A 17916-nucleotide genomic window follows, 5' to 3' on the forward strand; every position below is an offset into this window, starting at 1 on the left:
TTTGTACCGTACAAAAGGACGAGCCCTGAGAACATGTCCTTCTAGCCATATTAGAACAGTTTGCAGGCAGTCCTCGTATAGGATCAGGCTTTTCAGCAGGTGTGTTTTATTCAGATATTGGAAAGACAATCCTCCAACAAACTGTGAGGAGGTTGCTATCACAAGCTACCTGAGCAGTACTTTGTGAACCCTTCCCAATGCTCAGAACCCAACCCTGAGCTCAGAGTCACCAACCACCCACAAGATGCGTTCGCTTCTTTAGAAGCCTCCATCTAAATAAACAACATCAACACCGCTGTCCTCCATTTCTTTCTGGTGTTTTAAGTACATGGACCAGACGTGTCCATCAAAGAGTATGAGCAATGAAGGAGGAATATCCTCTGTGTTGGAAAAAATTAGGAAAGAGATATATCGAAATAGCTGGGAGTGCTTACACTCCTTACTCAAAGGCAGAGGAAGGAGCTGAGGGTCAAAAGAAGGACACCGAGTCCAATCAAGGGTGTGTGCAGAGACAACTTGCAGTTGTCGGCTGGCCAACCTTGGTGTCACCGTGCTATCAGCTGTCCTCCTTCATTTCATTAGTAAGTGTCTGGTGGAGCACAGCTGGGTGAGGAACAGTTCAGTACCTCAGCAAACAGCAATGCTCTTGCAGCTGCGGTCACTTCCGTGCAGGTGCTTTATGGTCACCAGCTGTTGTGGTGACACCCCATGTCCCTGTGTGGAACATCTGGCTGGGAATATGGAGCTGGAGCTCAGCAGTCTTGATGCCCTCCGGGCCTTTCTGAATAGGGCCTAGAGTACATGGTGGTCACAGGTTTTTCCAGCACACTGGAGATGCTTTTCCTGCCAGTGTGATATACCAGCAGATGAGGAAAAAGGGAGAGGATCGACCAAACCTCTTGTGAGAATAATATTTCACCTGGAAAACGCAGTTTTGAAAAATGGAATTGTATTGTGTCCAAAAGGCTTACTCCGATGAAACAATGCGTTTTTTTCTTTGGAAGGAGGAGAAGGAAGAATATGATTTTGACATATAGAGGTGTTCTATAGTGGATTGCATCTTCTAAAAGTTGCTTTTTTTCCTTTCCAGAAATAGTTTGGAATTCTTGTGCCATTATGTTTTTAATTCCCTGAACCAAAGGGAGAATAACTTCAGAATAGAAAAAAAAAAAAATGCTTGATAACAATTCTAGTTACCAATTTCTCTATAGCTCTATATAATTTTCTATAACCCTGCTGGCTTTAAGTTCCATAGGTTAATAATTTTTGCAATTGCACCATTTATATGGTGTGGAGATACGCTTTTTGGCAGTCCCAGTATTCCAGGGTTGCATTATAGTTCATGTGGAAAAGCAGAACTTTCACAGATGTGCAATCACAGAATTTTGTGATTTTGTTTTATATTTACCTTGATATGGCCAAAGCAAAATTTTCTTGATTGTAAACAACTGCAAAATAATTTGATCGGCATTGAGCAGAGTACAGACCTACTTTTTTTTTTCAGTCTTCAGAGGATCATTAGCTATTTTAGAAAATGCCAATGTGTGAACAAAAGTCTTAAAAAGAGAACTTGGGTAAGAGCTCCTTTTGTTTCCAAAGTCTCTTTCCACTTCCCACACACATTCAGCCCACTTCTGGATATATATTTAAGGCAGGGAGAGCTCCAGGCTGTTTGTACAATGAAATTGGCAGGAGGCAATCTTTCATTCAGTCACACAATTGTGCCCTTAGAATGTAAGCTATGAAAACAACTAATATGATAATTAAATGATTTGAAAAGATACCTAATAAAATAAACAGTTTCACAGCATCTCAGTAATAAAAGTAATCTGACTTTCAGAAAGTGCCTTTTATCTTGAAGGCTTCCAGAGCCCCCACCGCTGCCAGCACTCTGCACGTGTCCAGCTGTACATCAGAGCCCGGTGAAAGGCGCTCCTCCCCGCGCAGAGGACAGCCAGCCTTCGGCTCAACGTGCACCGCGACCTGCCCACCGAAAGCCAGTTTGGGGGTAGGAGATGCAGGACTATTATCAGCCCTGTTTCTCAGAAATGACGTGCTGCTACAACCAGAGCCACTGCAGAGGGGATGTGTGGACCTCGTGTTGGCTGGTCAGCTTTCAGAGCTTTGTCTCTACACGAAGGCTCTTTGGGTGTTCATTTGTATACACCATATTGGACTTCACGATCAGGACCTGATGGGGCTACGGGAATCTGCAGCCTGTCGATCTAGAAGTAATCAAATCTGAAGAAACGTTTTACTTCAAGACTCACTTCTTTGTAAGAGATCAAAATATAGATTACGATTCAAAAGATGCCTTTTTTTTTTTTTTAAATGTACAAAAAGAAATGGGTAGGTTGCGTACCTCTCTGTTGGATCAGAGTCCCAAAGCCAGCATCCTGGAACGACATCATGACACAGTGCCACCATATTTTTCCACCTCTATTTTTCCTCCTTTGAAAATACACTTTCACAGCTCTGTTGAAGGAGAGGAGCAACTCTCTAGACTCCTTACCCAAAGAGTAGATAGTGTCTGCTCAGTTACAATGGTGTAGTCATAAGGTCTTTGGTGAGCCTTGGCTTGGCATAGGTCTCATTTTATTAAGAATTAATGTGAGTGATTCACAGCGATACTTCAGATTTCCTTTCACTGAGGAGTTTTGTATTCGTAGCCAGGTTATTCTCCCATTGCTACCTACAACTTTCACAAGGGCAGCGGAAGGAAAAGGCGAAATAAATTTCGGCTTTTCCAGCTTAGCCCATTCCTTTTGCTGCTTCTTTTCATCCCCTCAGCTTCACCAACACGGCCGCAGTCACTTGTGTGAGCACTTACAAGGCGGGCTGTGAGCTGAGCGCTGGGGTGCCGCGCTCGTTCCTAAAAAGGAGTGACCAAAAGATGTTGAGCTTTGATGTGCCTACCTCTTAGACATCTCCATTTCCAAACTTCCCAGAACCGGTTCTGGTAAAAGACACCGCACTATTCCTGCTCCTTCAGGCTAGTGTTTTTCTTGATCTCCCTCACACCAGATATGCACACAAAGCCACGCTTCCACTGGTGTGTGTTGGTTTTTTTTTTTTTTTAAAGTAACTCTTGCGGAGAACAAATCATTTCTGCCTGTTGCATCCACAGTACTGCGAGTAAAGATGAGCACAGAAGTGTAACTGAGAGTCTACTTATTATGCTGTTGTAACTGTATCTTAGAGGTAGACAATTGCCCTAGGCTTAGATTTTCTAAAAATTTATGTGTATCAAAAGGGATCTTGTACAGGCAAAAAGCAGCAAGTTGATTTTTCCAAGAGCAGCTTGCCATTTTAAGCAGTTGTTGGCTTAATAAGTGAAATAGCTTAGGGCTATATGCATGCCATAATGATTGCATTTTGTAAGAAAAGACTGTGCCTATGGGTCTCAAAGTTTCAGAGCCAAGACTAGTCATATTTGTGGTCTTTAAGTCGCAACCCCAAGCTATTCTCACCACCATAGATAAGGGGGAGCTGATCATAGAATAACACTGATTTTAAAATAACTAACCACAGCAAAATTAAAATGACCTAGTCAAGTAATACAAAGAGTATATGATTGACAAGATAGCTGTTCTTTGAAATGTACTGTAGGCAGTAAATAGCAGCTTATGCCCATAAGCTATTTTCTATCTTAAAGCCAAGAATAATAATCTGGCATCTGTCCTTCCTGAGCGAGGCTTCAGTTCTGAAAGCTGCAACAGCTCCCTCCCAAATGCCTCTGGAAACGATAGCAGTGGTGTGCTCATAGGTTGTAATTATATCCCGGGGTTCTTCTCTTTTTTTTTTTCCCCAAAGTGTTTCTCTCTAATGTAAACAGCTGTGCAGGGTGGAAATGGAAATTTTCGCCTCTTACACTTGTGCTTAAGTGGATTTAACTTACATTTGCATTTCCTTGAGGGGGGCAGCGAGACAAGGAAATGCAATATCAGCAAGTCCAATTTCTAATTTATCTTTGTCGCCATCAAAATTCAAGTGGCAACTGAGATTTTGTTGAACTGTAATCTAGATAACTTTACCTAATGCCACAGAGTTCAAACAGCTGTCAAGCTTTTCTGTACAACCCCTTTCTGGCAAAGAAATACATTGACTGTATACAGCTTGGATGCCTAGGATTGGATTGTATGCCTGCAAGTTATATATTCTGTGCAATGCGATCTAGGCTGTGGTCTACGTGTGTTGTGGCATAAAACGTTGTGGGGGTTGCATCGTGCCTCGGCTCTGCTACGTGAGTGTTTGCTTTTTATTCGGAAGGGGGGGTTCTTTTTGTTATTGCCTTACTAGGGCCACGGGAGAGCTGCAGAAAATGTAAGTTGGAGGCCATTTCTGTTCCTTATTTCTACTGAAATAGTTGCAAGGCACTGTTTATCACTGCCTTACAATCACTGCAAGGTTCCCATGAGGTGCCCTGTTGTGTGACATATTGCAAATATAATCACGTAGGAGCGTGAACTATTCCTGTCCAGGGCCCTGATACCCAGTGGGAAAGGGTGTCTTCCTCCACGTCACTGGCTCTGCAGCAGGGTCTGCCCGTAGCCCTTCGGCAGCCCTTCCCACCCCCTGAACTGCACGACCATTCCCATCTCACAGAAGCAATAGGAATCGAGAAATGCTGATAAAACACCAGATCTTTGCCTTCCCCCCTGCCTAGTATATGCTGGAATGCAATCTGAAAGAAAGCTCTCGCAACATGTCAGATGGCTTTGTAGAAAGCAAAATGCTCCCTCTTTCGGGACTGGTATGTTTTCTGATGTTGTCGTGGGGGTTTTTGTTGGGTTTTTTTAAGTAAAAAGGAGAATTGGAACTTCCTTTACACCAGTACATTAGCATAATACGTTCCTGCCTTCAGGTACTGTATGTCATTGTTACGAGTACATTTTGACATCTCTCACACTTCCAGCACTCTAAAGATCCATGACAGAGCTGAATGAAAACTTTTTTTGACTTGGCAGGAGCAGTAAGAACACATAAAACCTGCCAGCTGTCAAGGATGTAAATGGCGATTTTGTTTCACTTTTTTAATGAATTAAAGCAGGATTGAAATCTGTCCAAAGACAGCATGTTTGGCCTTGCAAGGAAAGAAAAAAATGAAAGGGAGGGATTTTTTTTTTTCTCTTTTGGCACTTATGCTCATACAGTGTTTATTCTTGGTAGCACAGTATAGGACAGAGCTACTCTACTGAAAGAGCCTTGGCCGTGGCCGTCAGACATGAGACATCTTAGCAGGGACTGGTTTTGAGAGAGGAAGCATTTAGGGGATTGAAAACAAAAAAAAATTCTGCCTTATTTCAAGCCAGGCACCTGAAAAATGCAGCACCCATCACGGTTTTGGAGCAGGGTGGCAGCAAATTGCTGGTAGAAGTCATCTTGTGTGTCGTTTACACCGTCGTCACACTGAAGCCAAACTAAAATCTGACAGCTTGTACCTTTTTTCTTACAAATGATGTTTTTGCTGCTATCATACTGATGCCGCTTTTGGGGTGGGGGCAGGTGTGTCTTTCATTTGTAGGACTGGCATTTGAACCATTGTATACCTCTGAGTGAGTGTGGTTGGTCCCTCTCGTTTCCTGGTCTCAAAAGTCCGATGCAATATGGGTTGGAGCTTCTGGAGACGTCCTGAGTGTTCACACTTACCCTGTGTGATCATGGCACCCGTCTCTCTGGAAAAACGTTGCGGTTCTGAGCTCATCTGCATTGCGTATCCTTGACCTACATTTCTTGCTATTGAAAGCTTGGTTGGGAAAAAATGGCTGGTTTAGAAATTGTCTGCAATTTAGTTCCCGTTTTCTTTCTTAGCTTCTTAAATTTTGCACTTGAGAGATCTTTGACCGTTATCCATGATTCAGTCTGATTGTTTTGCTTGTGACTGGAACATTACATGCTCATATCTGTATTCGTTTAGTTACTCAAATTGCACACGTAGCTGCACATCTACTCCTCTGGTGGAGTCTTACTCTGTATCACGTGTACCCAAGCACATTGTGCCCACCTCTATATACACGTCTGTATTCCTCTTCAGAGATGAAACCATGGTAAAGGATTTGCCAGGTGCTCTGCCTTTCACGCCATAATTTCTGCTTAAGATTTTCAGGTGATCGAGAACTAGCCAACTTCAGATCATAGTTTCCAAGCTGTTAAGTGGTTATTGGTTATGAAGACTATCTCAATACCTTAAAAACTGAACTGCAGTTGTCTTAAATAATACAAGCAGGGAGAAATGAAGTCTGTTCTTCTAGAAAACGTAATGCCTGACATCAAAACAACTGCATATTGACTGATGTTCCTGGACCAAAGATCATCCTGGAAGTGCAGCTCAGCTTCGGACTTGGGTTAAGCCCAGTGCAAGCACATCTCAAATAACGTGGGCTGAGCTGGTCTTCCGTGCAGTGCAGAAGAGGTTCCCATGTGCCTGGCAAGAGGTGCACGGAGCAGATTAGCTCTTGCAGAGTTTTACAAACAGGCTTCAACTTACGCTTTGTGAATAGACCTATTAATTCAGTGTGACTTCTCAGGCAAGCCAAGCCCATGCTGTACTTCAGCCAGATGGTTTAGACAAAATAAAAGTGAAGAAATACATTCAGACAAAACAAAAGTGAATCCTGACTTCTCCCGAAAACTCAAGGTGAACCTGAACTTCTGAAGAAAATTTTCCTCCCCTCGCCTCTCCCTCAGCCTCCTAAAACCCTGGCACCTACCCACTTTAGCTGGAACAGAAAGACTCTTCTCAGATTTCCAGCCTGTCTTCAAGTAGGAAGTATAGAAAATCTTGCAGGAAAGCCTTTTCTTATGAGCTTTCCAGGCAGATTTTTCTGAATAAAGAGTCTTACACATTTCAGTTATTTACTAAGTCTTCTGAGAAACTTCCATCCCCAGCTTTAATGTAATTCTTGAGACACAACATGTAATTACAGGATGAAAGGCTGCTAAACCCTACAACCACTTCAATAAACTTTGTAGGACTGTAGGTGATCAGAAACATATTGAAAGTCAGAACTCTCCTCTCCTTTGTTTGAAGAGAAGTCTTCATTTATAGCAGCATGCCAGTTAATTGCAGCACTTACATGAAAGAGCAGAGAGGGGTAACCCTGCACAATGAAATGGGTTCAGCTCAGCAAATAGATGTTAAGTTCCAACATTTTCCTCACTTTGAGGCAGTTGTGCATCTTCTGTAAAGACGCAGAGCAGGTTCACCCGCCTCTAGATCCTGCGCTCACTTAGCGTCTTTTACCTCTGTCTCTGAAATGGGGAGAACCTATTCATAGAAATGAGTCCAACCACCTCCTCCTTGATGAAAACGCAAGCACGGGAGATGGAAGGAAAGGAATCCCTGCTGCCTTTCCACGTCCAGTTTTTCTCCCACTTGTTGGGGTCTGGGGGAGCTTCCCCACACTGCGAGACTTCCCTGAGCAGGGTAGAGGCACGTCTACATCCACCAGCGGTCCCAAACCCCGTGCTGAGGGAGTTATGTGCCTGCAGCCACCAAAAGAAGCTGTGGGTCCTCAACATATACACCCATTCATAAAGGGATGAGACAAAGCGAGTTAGGCGCTTAAACCTCGCTTCGAGAAGGAACGGGGGAAGGACGGGAGCGGCTGACCAGGAGGAAAAGCCGGCTGGTGCCTCCCGGCATCGCCGGCCCCGGCGTCCCCAGAGCCGAGGCCACCCCCCGCCGTCCTGCCCCCCAGGTGCAGCCCATTTTATGCCACCAACACACAACCCTGAGGTAAATGTTGTGCAGGGAAGAAGTCAGCGGAGATTATTTACTCACCTGCTGAAGTGGTAATTTGTGTTATATTATGAAAGTTTTAGGTTTCCTGATGTATGGGAGGCAAAAAGCCCCCAAATTAGGACGCTTGGGTTGTCACTGTCAATGCAGACAAGGTGCATGGTGTTTAGCCTTGCTTTCTTTCGTGGGGCTGTGGCACTTAGCCGTGCTTAATCCTTTTTAATGAACACTTTGCTGATGCAAATCAGCCTACAGATCTCTATTTAAAGGAAAATACTGAAAAATCTGTTGGGAGACTGTGACTCTGTAGGATAGACTTGGCTAAAATAAAGACTGCCACATAAAGGTGAGTGAAAAATAACTGCAAGTTAAAAATATTCTTCTGGTGAGCTCAGGAAGATGTTTCAGAGGAGAATGTTGTCCGAACTGGTGAATTTTTCATTTCATAGTTATGAAAAGTAATTCGATTCCACTCTTTTCTCCAAAAATAGTTCAAAACAGAGAAACACTAGCACTGTTTTCAAACAGGGCTTTCCTGTACTTTAAACTTACGTTCTTTCTAAAGGCAGGAAAGAACACTAAGTAACACTGACTGTTTTGCCAGTTGGAAAACATTTAGAAAGTGTGAGAATGTGAAGGGGGGAAAAAAAAAAATCACATCCTTAAGCTTTGTCACTGTTTTTCAGCTGGAAAAATATTGGAAAGCAGAAAGACATTTCTTTTTTCATACATTCTTAATTTGTAGAATGTAGGAAAACCATTGTCTCCTAGGAAAGATATTCAACTGAGAAAAATCAGAGTTTTCAAGCACTCTCTAATCACATGCCTCTGTATCATTTCTACTCACTGACTGATAAACAGGGCATTTATCAGGGTGGATATTTACTCCTAAAGATAATCTGTTAATAGAAAGACAGTGGCCAGGTAGATCCTTCTGAGCATAATTTTCCATTTTTGCTGTGAGTGAATTTTTAAAAAGAGTTTTAAACATGCACTTGCATACAAACATGAGACGAACATCTCTTTCTTAGGACCCTGCTCACTTATGAAACAGCAAGATTTCAAACATTTTCAAGAGCCGGATAATGAGGAGCACATACAACAAAAGCAAATTTACAACTTGAATAATTATTCCGTGACTTTCCCAGCTCAATTTGCCATCTCTAGTAGTTCTTATTTTATTGTTTTTAATACTTCAAAAAGTTTGTTGGATGGCTTAGTCAATCAAAAGTCTCACATTGCATAAAAATTTGACTTCCTTAAGCTGGTGACCTTCCACCCTATCATCCAGCTTTGCTTGATGACCCTTCCCACTCTCACTGGCAATTATCCTAATCCAGTAGTATTTGGGGTAGTGTGGACAGTTGAGTGACTCAAATGCATTTTGCATACCCTTTTGCCTAAGCCACCGTTTGCAAATTATTGTACAAGGTGCCGTGCTTTTCCCCTTACTCTACCAGAGGCTATTGCTTAAAAGATCCAGTTCCTGTAAAAACAATCATAGGTCAAAACTGAAAGAGTGATGGAAAGACCCATTTTAGTCATGTATTTTTTGGCATGGAACCACTGAGAGTGCATAATCTGTATAAATGTTAGCTTTCTAAATAAACATAAACTCTGATTGCATGAAAGCAGGGAATAAAGTTGAAACTTGTTCCTTTCATTAAGCAACCTTTCAAAACCAATGCTTGTTTTGTTCTAAACAGCCATAAAGCTTGACAAACGATAATAAACAAATAGCAACAATAGCAACGAAGCCAACAGAGCTACCACAGACGCTTTACTTTGTTCCTTTCCTCAAGTATGGAAGTATTTTGCCCACTATACAACCTAGCCTTCAGCTTGCAGAGAGGGGATGGAAAAGTCTTCGGGGCATGTATCTGTGTAGCCATTTTGTGTTGATATGATGTGGTGGGTGTCAGCAGCGCTGTGCCGCCAAGCAGTCCTGTGGGCAGTGCTTGAATTCCATCCGTCGATGCTTGTGGGATGTTTTCGATGATACAAACTTCCCACTGTGGAGCTGTGAAGGTTATATGCTTTTGGCAAAAGTCAGCTGCTGACAGTAGTCACCATTCAATACTTTGTCCAGTTTTGACTCATCTCCAAACTGCATAGTTTGGAGTCTAAATCTAATAGTCAATAGCCTAAGCAGGATTTTTTTTTTTGCTTTCTTGTTGCTATTGCAATTCACCATAATGTCACCAATATACGTAAGGGGGTTGTTTTTAGTATAAAAAGGACAGCAGGAGCATTCTGTTTATGTGCTTAAAATAGCCTGGGAAGTAAAGAGGAAAAAACAAAATTGATCCACCTAAAGCAATTATATAAAGAAGAGTCTCCAAATTTTTAGTGCACTGAAGCATTTTGAAAGAAATGAAAAAGTGGAGTGGTTTTCTGCATAGCATGCTACAAATGCCTTAAAAATCCATCTTTCCCTAGCCCTTGTTAAGGAAGGCAAAGCAACACAGATGAGAAGACACGTAGGTAGACAACAGTTTTTGGTGTTAAAACATGGGTTATCAGTGGGCTCTCTTCCACTTCCTCCCCCTGCTTTCTTAATGCACATAGGTGACCTTGCACAACACAGGCCAACATTTCTAGGACAAAGTTTTGCATTTTTACTACCTTTCTAAGATTAAATAAATCGGCATTAATTAAATACTTTCATTGGACAATATGTAACTAGCTGACAAAGAGTACCCTACATCAAGACTAATGCATGGACGCTAGCTACGCAGAACACATGATTTCTACTTCCTTTTCCCACACCTACAGCAATATTTACCCCCCATTTCTTCCTAGGACTATTGCTGATCACTCACATGCTGCCTTTCTGGGAAGAGCAGCACCTTGGAAACTCTGTGTCAACTGCCCACATCAACCATATCTCCCAGTTCATGTTCCAGCCTGCTGGAAATAAAAATCTACTGTGTCCTTCGATATTCTGCCCTTTGGAGAACATGGACGGTATGTACATATTATAGCTGATAAAGTACACCTCGCATCAAGAATAACGTAGGGATTGCAGAAGACGTGGTTTCTGTGCACCCGACAATAGAGACATGCTGCTTCTGGAGAAGGAGGAATTTTGTTTTTAATGTAGGTGGGTCTTAAGTCACTCAGCCATTTGTCTGAGGCAAAGATACGATATACGGCTATTTTTTTAAAAAAAAGCACTAAGATGATTTACTGCTTGTCACATAATGATAAAACAAGGCACAGTTACACCGGCCATTGCAAAATGACTTTTGTTTTTGACTGGGCTGCACAGCGGTTGCAGGAGCATGAGCCTTAGCTGATGAGTGTATATTAATTCTCTTCCCAGTGTGTAAAGGTATCAGACCCACACTAGGGAACCTAAGTTCAAGGATTCCCGTGTTCAGTTAGTAGCGTTCACAAACTGCCTATCAGAGAGAAACACCTTACTCCAAAAAAACCTTGCGAAAACCCAAAAAAACCCCAAACCCCACCTTGTTCATTCAAAACCCCTTGCAAATGACTACAGTAAAGTTTCCGGCACTTCAGTGTGATTGACGTGCAAGAGTCTGTTCATGTTCTGGCACAAATATCGCCTGATGAAGTTATCCCTTTAGTGGTCACAGAAGGTCATCTTTTATGTCTTTACTCCTTTGTAAATAAGGTCTTAGGTAGTTCTCCTCCCACTTTCATGTCTACACATGATTTCATAGTTTATTAACTATTGGGCGGCTTTCATTGTGTTGTGGCTTTTTTTTTGTTGTTGACTGCCACCCCAGCTTTGCCAAAGTGTGTCTTGATTTGCAACTGTGAAAGACGGGATGGGGCTGGGGCAGAACGTGACCCGCCATCTCTCCTTGTCACACAGAAGATGTGCAGAAAGAAAGGGATAAGGATTAGCAGATACAGCCTGTTGCTCTGCTCCCATTCAGAGCTCAGACCCAGCAAATCTGTGGCGCGTACTGATCACTGATTTTAGCTCTACCAAGCCCATAATCCCCTCTTAATACTTCCCAGCAGAAGCAACGCTCGAAGAGCTCGTCTCTGTCGCACCCAGCAGACAGAGAGGCCCCTTGGCCAGGAGAGCTGCGCAGGCTTCCCTTTCCTGTGAAAGAGGAGCTTTGCTTACTTCCAGAGATAGATAAACAGGACACAGGGTTCCCACAAAGTAACTTAGGGCTGTTAATAAAAGTAAAATAAAGCAGAGTGAAATATACTGGTGCTGAACAGCTAAAACACTGTAGTTAAGCATTTTATAGCTAAAGTCAATGGAGAGCAATACAATGCCATTCATTTGGTAAACAAAGCCTTTATATATTACTTCAATTCCCAGAAAACTGTAATGTATGCAAGATCTCATTACTTGAGTGTCTTGGCCACCTGATCTTATTATAAATTAGACCACTGAATACCCAACTATCTTGATAGTGTTTCTTGACTCTTCCTTGTTTTGAAAAAAAAAAAAAATCACTCAAATTTTCTAAAATGCCAAAAATCTCTAAAGGCATTTCTAACATTTCAGAAAATATTCTCAGACTCTTTTCAGCATGGAAAACTGCATTAATAAAACATGATTAAACATAATTTTCTCTGAATTATGTAATATTTGTCATTTTCTTGAAGTAAAAAAGATATGTAGATGAAAACACTCAATTCTATAGATTACTTGAAAGTTCAGAATTGCCCTGGAGACCTTGGTTTCAGCCAAAGCAGATGCTGTAATAAAATTACACATACAAATTCTTTAACAGGTTGTTCCTAAAACTAGAATCCTGTTTATTGGAAACTCCCTACCTTTGGCAACTCTCATCAGTTGCTATAATAAATACTCCATTTTCTGCAGGCACAGTGTTCGTTTAACAGAAGCTCTGAAAGTGTTTGTGAATTTTTTGCATTGTCTTCCAACAGCCCCCAAACTAAACAGCAGTCATAAATCCATCCTTTAGCCTTGTTTAGTTATGAAATGTTTCTGTTGGATCTGTTTCCGAGACATTTGAACTTTTCAGATGGCGCTTTAGTAATTTGTAACAGGTCCTAAGTTAACTACCTACGCTTTGTTAAGGGGTCCCAATAAACTTTAAGCTCTCGTGATACGATGGCATTGCAACTTTCTGAAAAAGCCCAAAAATGTTACTTAAAACTACTGAACTTTTCTTGTGCAACACATAAACACTTCCTGGCATTTTGGGTGCCGTTTTGCCCCGCTCCCATCCACAGCCTTGCCAGCCCTGGCGTGGCCGTACCACCGCTGCTGGAAAGGTGCTGCTTATGCAGGGCCAGAATGGACGCAGGGACACTCCTCTAGCAGGCTGCAGCTGGAAAGGCGTTGTTTGAAGTGGGATGTCTTTTATTTATTCTTTTTTCTTCTGTTTTTCCCCTTCCTCTCCCCAGGTAGTTAAACAGAATGCCACTTTAGTTCTTAAAAATTAAAATGGTAACACAGTTCTGGAAAACAATGAATTAATCTTTTACCAATGAAGGTGTAGGTCTAGCGCTACAGGAAGAATTGTCTGCCCTAGCTTGTTTTATCTAATCAAACTGGGAGAAGGCCGGGCAGTATAAACCAGGTTAGCGGAAGCTGTGCTAGAGGGGTTGCCCTTCCTGTTCCTGTGAACAGGGAGCAGAAACGCTTTCAAATGCGCATGGGTCCTTAGGGTCCTGAGGCTTTCGCTGATAAAACCAGGTTCCAGTGCTGTCTGGGATAACCAGTGAACTTGTAGGAAGATCCCAGTCAAATTTTGCCTTGCATATCAGCAATAAGATTCTCCAGAAAAGTTCTGTTTGTCAAATTTATCAAGTCCTAAGGGTCCTCAGTCCCTGAGTTTCCAAGATCTCAAACGAAAAGTCTAGTGGCATCAGTTGTGAAAGACCCACTCCCAGGCAGATCGGGTCTAAATGCCATCAGCAAGAGAGGAGGTAAGCCTGGTGGCTTAGCTTTTGTGGTCATTTTGTTATTCGGTGAAACTACAATTAAAATATGTTCTTCCATTTTATTGGACTTTAGTAGGTCATCTAGATATCTAGACCACTTTGAGAAAGTTAGTAGCTGTGTGGCATTTTAACGTTAAAATCTCAGTATGTCTATAATGTTTTCCTTCATGCCATTATTTCTCACTGACAGGTAAGGGGAGGTTTTGACACTGTTAATATAACATAGGGTGTTAATCTTATAATCGCCCTGTCAGCACTTTGTGTCAGGGTGTTAATGACCACCTTTCAGCCACTCAGAGTTGCCTGCCAATAAAAATAGTACCGGCACCTATCCAACCAGCAGCTATGCAGCTACTTTGCTTTTTCCCCAAAGAATAAATAGAAAATTTCACTAGCCATGTGGCTGTAAAGACTCTCCTCTCTCCCTACTAATTTCCTTTTCCTTCCCTGCACCCGCTGGCAGAAAAAACAACTTTGACACTGAGCCTTTTTAATGTATTTTGCATGCTTTATTTTAAAATGTACAAATTATGTCTCAAGTTTTAAATAAACATAACACCTTGGACAGGATAAAAGCAGAATTTTTAACAGTAAGCAGCACAATTATTTGCCACAGCTCTTTGCTATATATAAATGTAACCCAAAGACAAATGCTGTGTTTCTGTAATTTCTCAATGGTTGAGATGAGTCTGTATTTTTCTCTCTGCACAGGAGAGGGGCTTCTCCAGCTTCCTGGCAGAAGGAGTTGCACAATTCCAGATGACTTACTTTATACGCCTAGAGGAATTCTATTACACAAATAACAAAGGGAGACAAAGAGAGGAAGAGGGAGAGCGCACACACTCAAAATAATAAACAAAGAATAATAAACATTCCTGCAGTTGTCCGTAGGGATTCCAGATGCCGCTCCATCCCTCTGCAAGGCCTGCCTGCCTCTCCTTCAGACTTCTTCACAGCTCGCGTTAGACCTCTCCCAAAGTCTCCCTCTCAAATCTGGTGAAACCCCAGGATACTCAGGAGCTTTCTCACCCAGCGAGGCTGTGAGTAATTGCCATGATATGTGCTTACTTGCTCTCTGAAAGACTGTTCAGTCACAGACAAAATCCACACAAAAAGAATTGGTCTCCGATATTACGGTTCGTGCCGGGGTGGATTTCTGTTGCATTTCTCTCAGCCGAGTTCCTTCAAAGAGCCCGTTGCCCTACAGCTGTGGCCCTTGTGGCCTGATGTAGCCTGATGATGAATTTCCTCCCCATCCCGCTTACCACATATCTTCCACCATTGGTATTTAGGGTCTTAATCACAAATCCTACACAAGTTTAATGTAAATACAACTGCAGGTTAACTTTCAATAAGGTGTGGGGAGGCCAATCAGCAAAAGAAAAGCGATCTCAGAGCTATGATGAAATCCCATATTGCAGCCAGTTTTCCGCTCTTACTATCTTGTTGGGTTTGGTTTTTTACTTAAATTCTTATAGGTTTCTTTTAGTCAAGTGATGTGGCTGATTGGCCGGGGCTGGTTCCAGCATCATGTGCTGTCCTTCTGGATTTTATATGCATTGCGTTTTCCCAACTGAAAAGAAACAGACGTACTACCCAGCTAATTAGAACCCAGTCCCAAAAAAAGCAAGAGTTTTGTTCCTAGAGAAAAATTTGTTTCTCATGTAGGATTTTAATGCAGACCAAAAAAAGTAGCAAAGCATAAACAATCACCAGTTTCCATGTCATACAAAGCCAAAGATGCAGTCAGAATTATTTCCGTATTAAAACAAACAGAATTTACTTAGCCTTTACTGGCTATATTTTATAGTAAGCATGAATGCTGGAATTCCTATTATCCTGGATGCACAAAGATATTCATTATATCACTAGATAAAGAATTGTGGTTTTTCCACAGTCTTTCCACAGTATTTGACGTGCTTTGCAACAGCAAAATCAATGTGAAAGGTCAGACACTCAAACCAGATCAAGATACGCTTTGTCTTGCTGCGATCAGGCATTAATATAGAGAATACATATAATTTTTGCAAAGGAGATAATGGAATTGGATTCTAAATGTAAGGGGATATAAGACAAGCTATCATTGACTTCAAGAAAAACACAAGCAGCCTGCACTGAGATTATCACCCGATGCAAGCCACAATGGCCACTGGAAGGTGGACTGCCAGTCCATTTAAACAGATTAACTACTGTCCAGCATATCATGTCTCAGTCCGGCAAAATTATTCATTGCTGATATTCTAAATATTTGTGTAACTGCATTTAAATCAAAAGGAAGGTTTAACTGGCACTTTTATATGTATTATATACTTCAAAATACATGTCCTACCACAGGTATATAGAAAGTATTTAAAAGGGTTAGGGCACTGGGGGTCTATCAGTACTTAAATTGAATTACTAGTTTATCCCACGTTCTTGTTTCCCTTCTTATTTTACCTCTTACCAGGGACTCATAAAAATACCTGTACTTGGCAGAAGGGAGGAACTTCACCATCTGCAACAAGAACATTGGGTCAGCCGGTTGGATGCTGAACATAGATTCAAATCTGCACATACACGTATACGTATGTGCATGAAATGATGTGTATGGAAACGGGGGGAGGTGGGGAGAGAGGAAGGGAAAGAACAGCCCTTCCACCTGCAAATCCCAGAGCACTATAAATTGGTCGCTTGACCCAGGCCTGCCTGCCAGGCAATTTTCACATCCCAGTCATTAGCTGCGCAGGGATTTGAGAGTTTCACATGTTGGTAAGGCTGAGCAGGTCACTATAGTTCAAAACAAAGAGGTCCAAGACTCCTATCCAAACAGCTGTGGCTCATATTTGAATTTTAGCCTTGTGGACTGTAAAAACCTCAGACCCCATGTTCCCCAAGGAAGTCTTGCATAAGCTTTGTTCTCAATTAGTGGAGCATGGAGAAAGTAAAAGGTCCAGACTTCAGCTGACCTTGGAACGCTGAGAGTAAATGGTCAAGCCTCTCTTAGAGATGTGTGTATATTTAACTCTTGTTAACAGTAATGGGACTAACATGTGCACATTGAGGGTCAGCTATAGCCCCAAAGTAAGCAAATTAGGAGAAGCCAAAAACAATGAAACTTTGTTACATTTTAGAATTTTGCCAAAAGAACAGTTATTCCAGAATTATTTTATAGGTTAAGCAAATCTGTCCATCTGCAGTGGGATTTCGTCTTCCCAGTACAACTTAGTTATTTACTAGCTTCTCAGTGGTTTAGTTGTGATAAGTGAAGCAATTCTCCAAGAACTCTTGTGCAAAAAGGAAGCAGCTGCTTGCAGAGATGAGACATTATGGTTAAGGAAACCTCCTGGGAACGTTATGACAGGCACAGTGCTTACAAACTGCAGAGATGTGAGAAGGAGAGAGTGCTGTTTAATTTTGTGATCTCTTCTGCCTGGTGGGAAAGTGTTTTTGGAAGAGTGGGAAATTCATATGAACTCGATTTGCTATTTCTGAGGACAGAAGTTCTTTATTGACAGCCTGGGTGGTGCTAACATAAACGTGCCCTTTTGCACTTCACTGCTGGCATACAGAGAATACTTCTAGGGAAGAGACAAGTTCACCCTTCTTGTCTTTAAACCTTTGCTTGCCCCCAAACCTTCAGCTAGCAGTTATTTTGGAGGAATTTTTTTGAGATACTGACATCTTGTCAGTAAAATTTGGACTGAGGCCACTAAAGCAATTTTCACGAACAACCATTGGATATAGCCATCAGCTGGTCATAGCCTTCATTTGCCACCAGCCTGCCTTTGACCAAATTGGCTAAATGGAGGGCTGAACTCTTCAACGTTAGCTGTGGGATTCGGCCACAAGATGAATTAACAGAAGATTAATAGAGAGTGCATGGTCAATTCCCTCATGAATCTACAAAAACTGTAGCCAGACCTTCAGCAGCCCATCAATAATATTTTGAGCCATCCAGTCTCCTCGCTGTCATTCCCCAAAGAGATTGTCAACATCAGTGTAAGAAACACAGGGGTAAGAGTGGAATTTGTGCACTTGACTGAATTACTGCTATGAGACCTGTGGGCTACAGGAGACTATTTCATGCAGGACTTTGCAGGATGGCTGGGGCGTAAGAAAGCTGTCTTCTCTTTCTTTGACAGAAAGGTGCTTTGTCAGGAGGAAGATATTCAAGCCAATAAAGACCTACAGTAATATAAACGAAAAAGAAAACTGGCTGTTTCTTTGAGACTGCATGGCTGGTCACATACTTCCAAAATCATATGAAAGCTGCCCCATCTACATATGAA

The 17916-nt window shown here is 41.9% G+C and overlaps 1 long non-coding RNA gene across 1 annotated transcript; it reads left to right on the top strand.

The window, feature by feature from the left end:
- The first annotated feature begins 2565 nt into the window (after positions 1-2565).
- On the top strand, positions 2566-8086 carry LOC142409494 (uncharacterized). Its single transcript, XR_012775654.1, has 3 exons — positions 2566-4243; positions 4459-4753; positions 5506-8086. It is a non-coding gene; the product is annotated as an uncharacterized LOC142409494 (long non-coding RNA).
- The last annotated feature ends 9830 nt before the right edge of the window (positions 8087-17916 follow it).

This window comes from Mycteria americana, chromosome 4, assembly GCF_035582795.1.
Source record: "Mycteria americana isolate JAX WOST 10 ecotype Jacksonville Zoo and Gardens chromosome 4, USCA_MyAme_1.0, whole genome shotgun sequence".
Lineage (NCBI taxonomy): Eukaryota > Metazoa > Chordata > Aves > Ciconiiformes > Ciconiidae > Mycteria > Mycteria americana.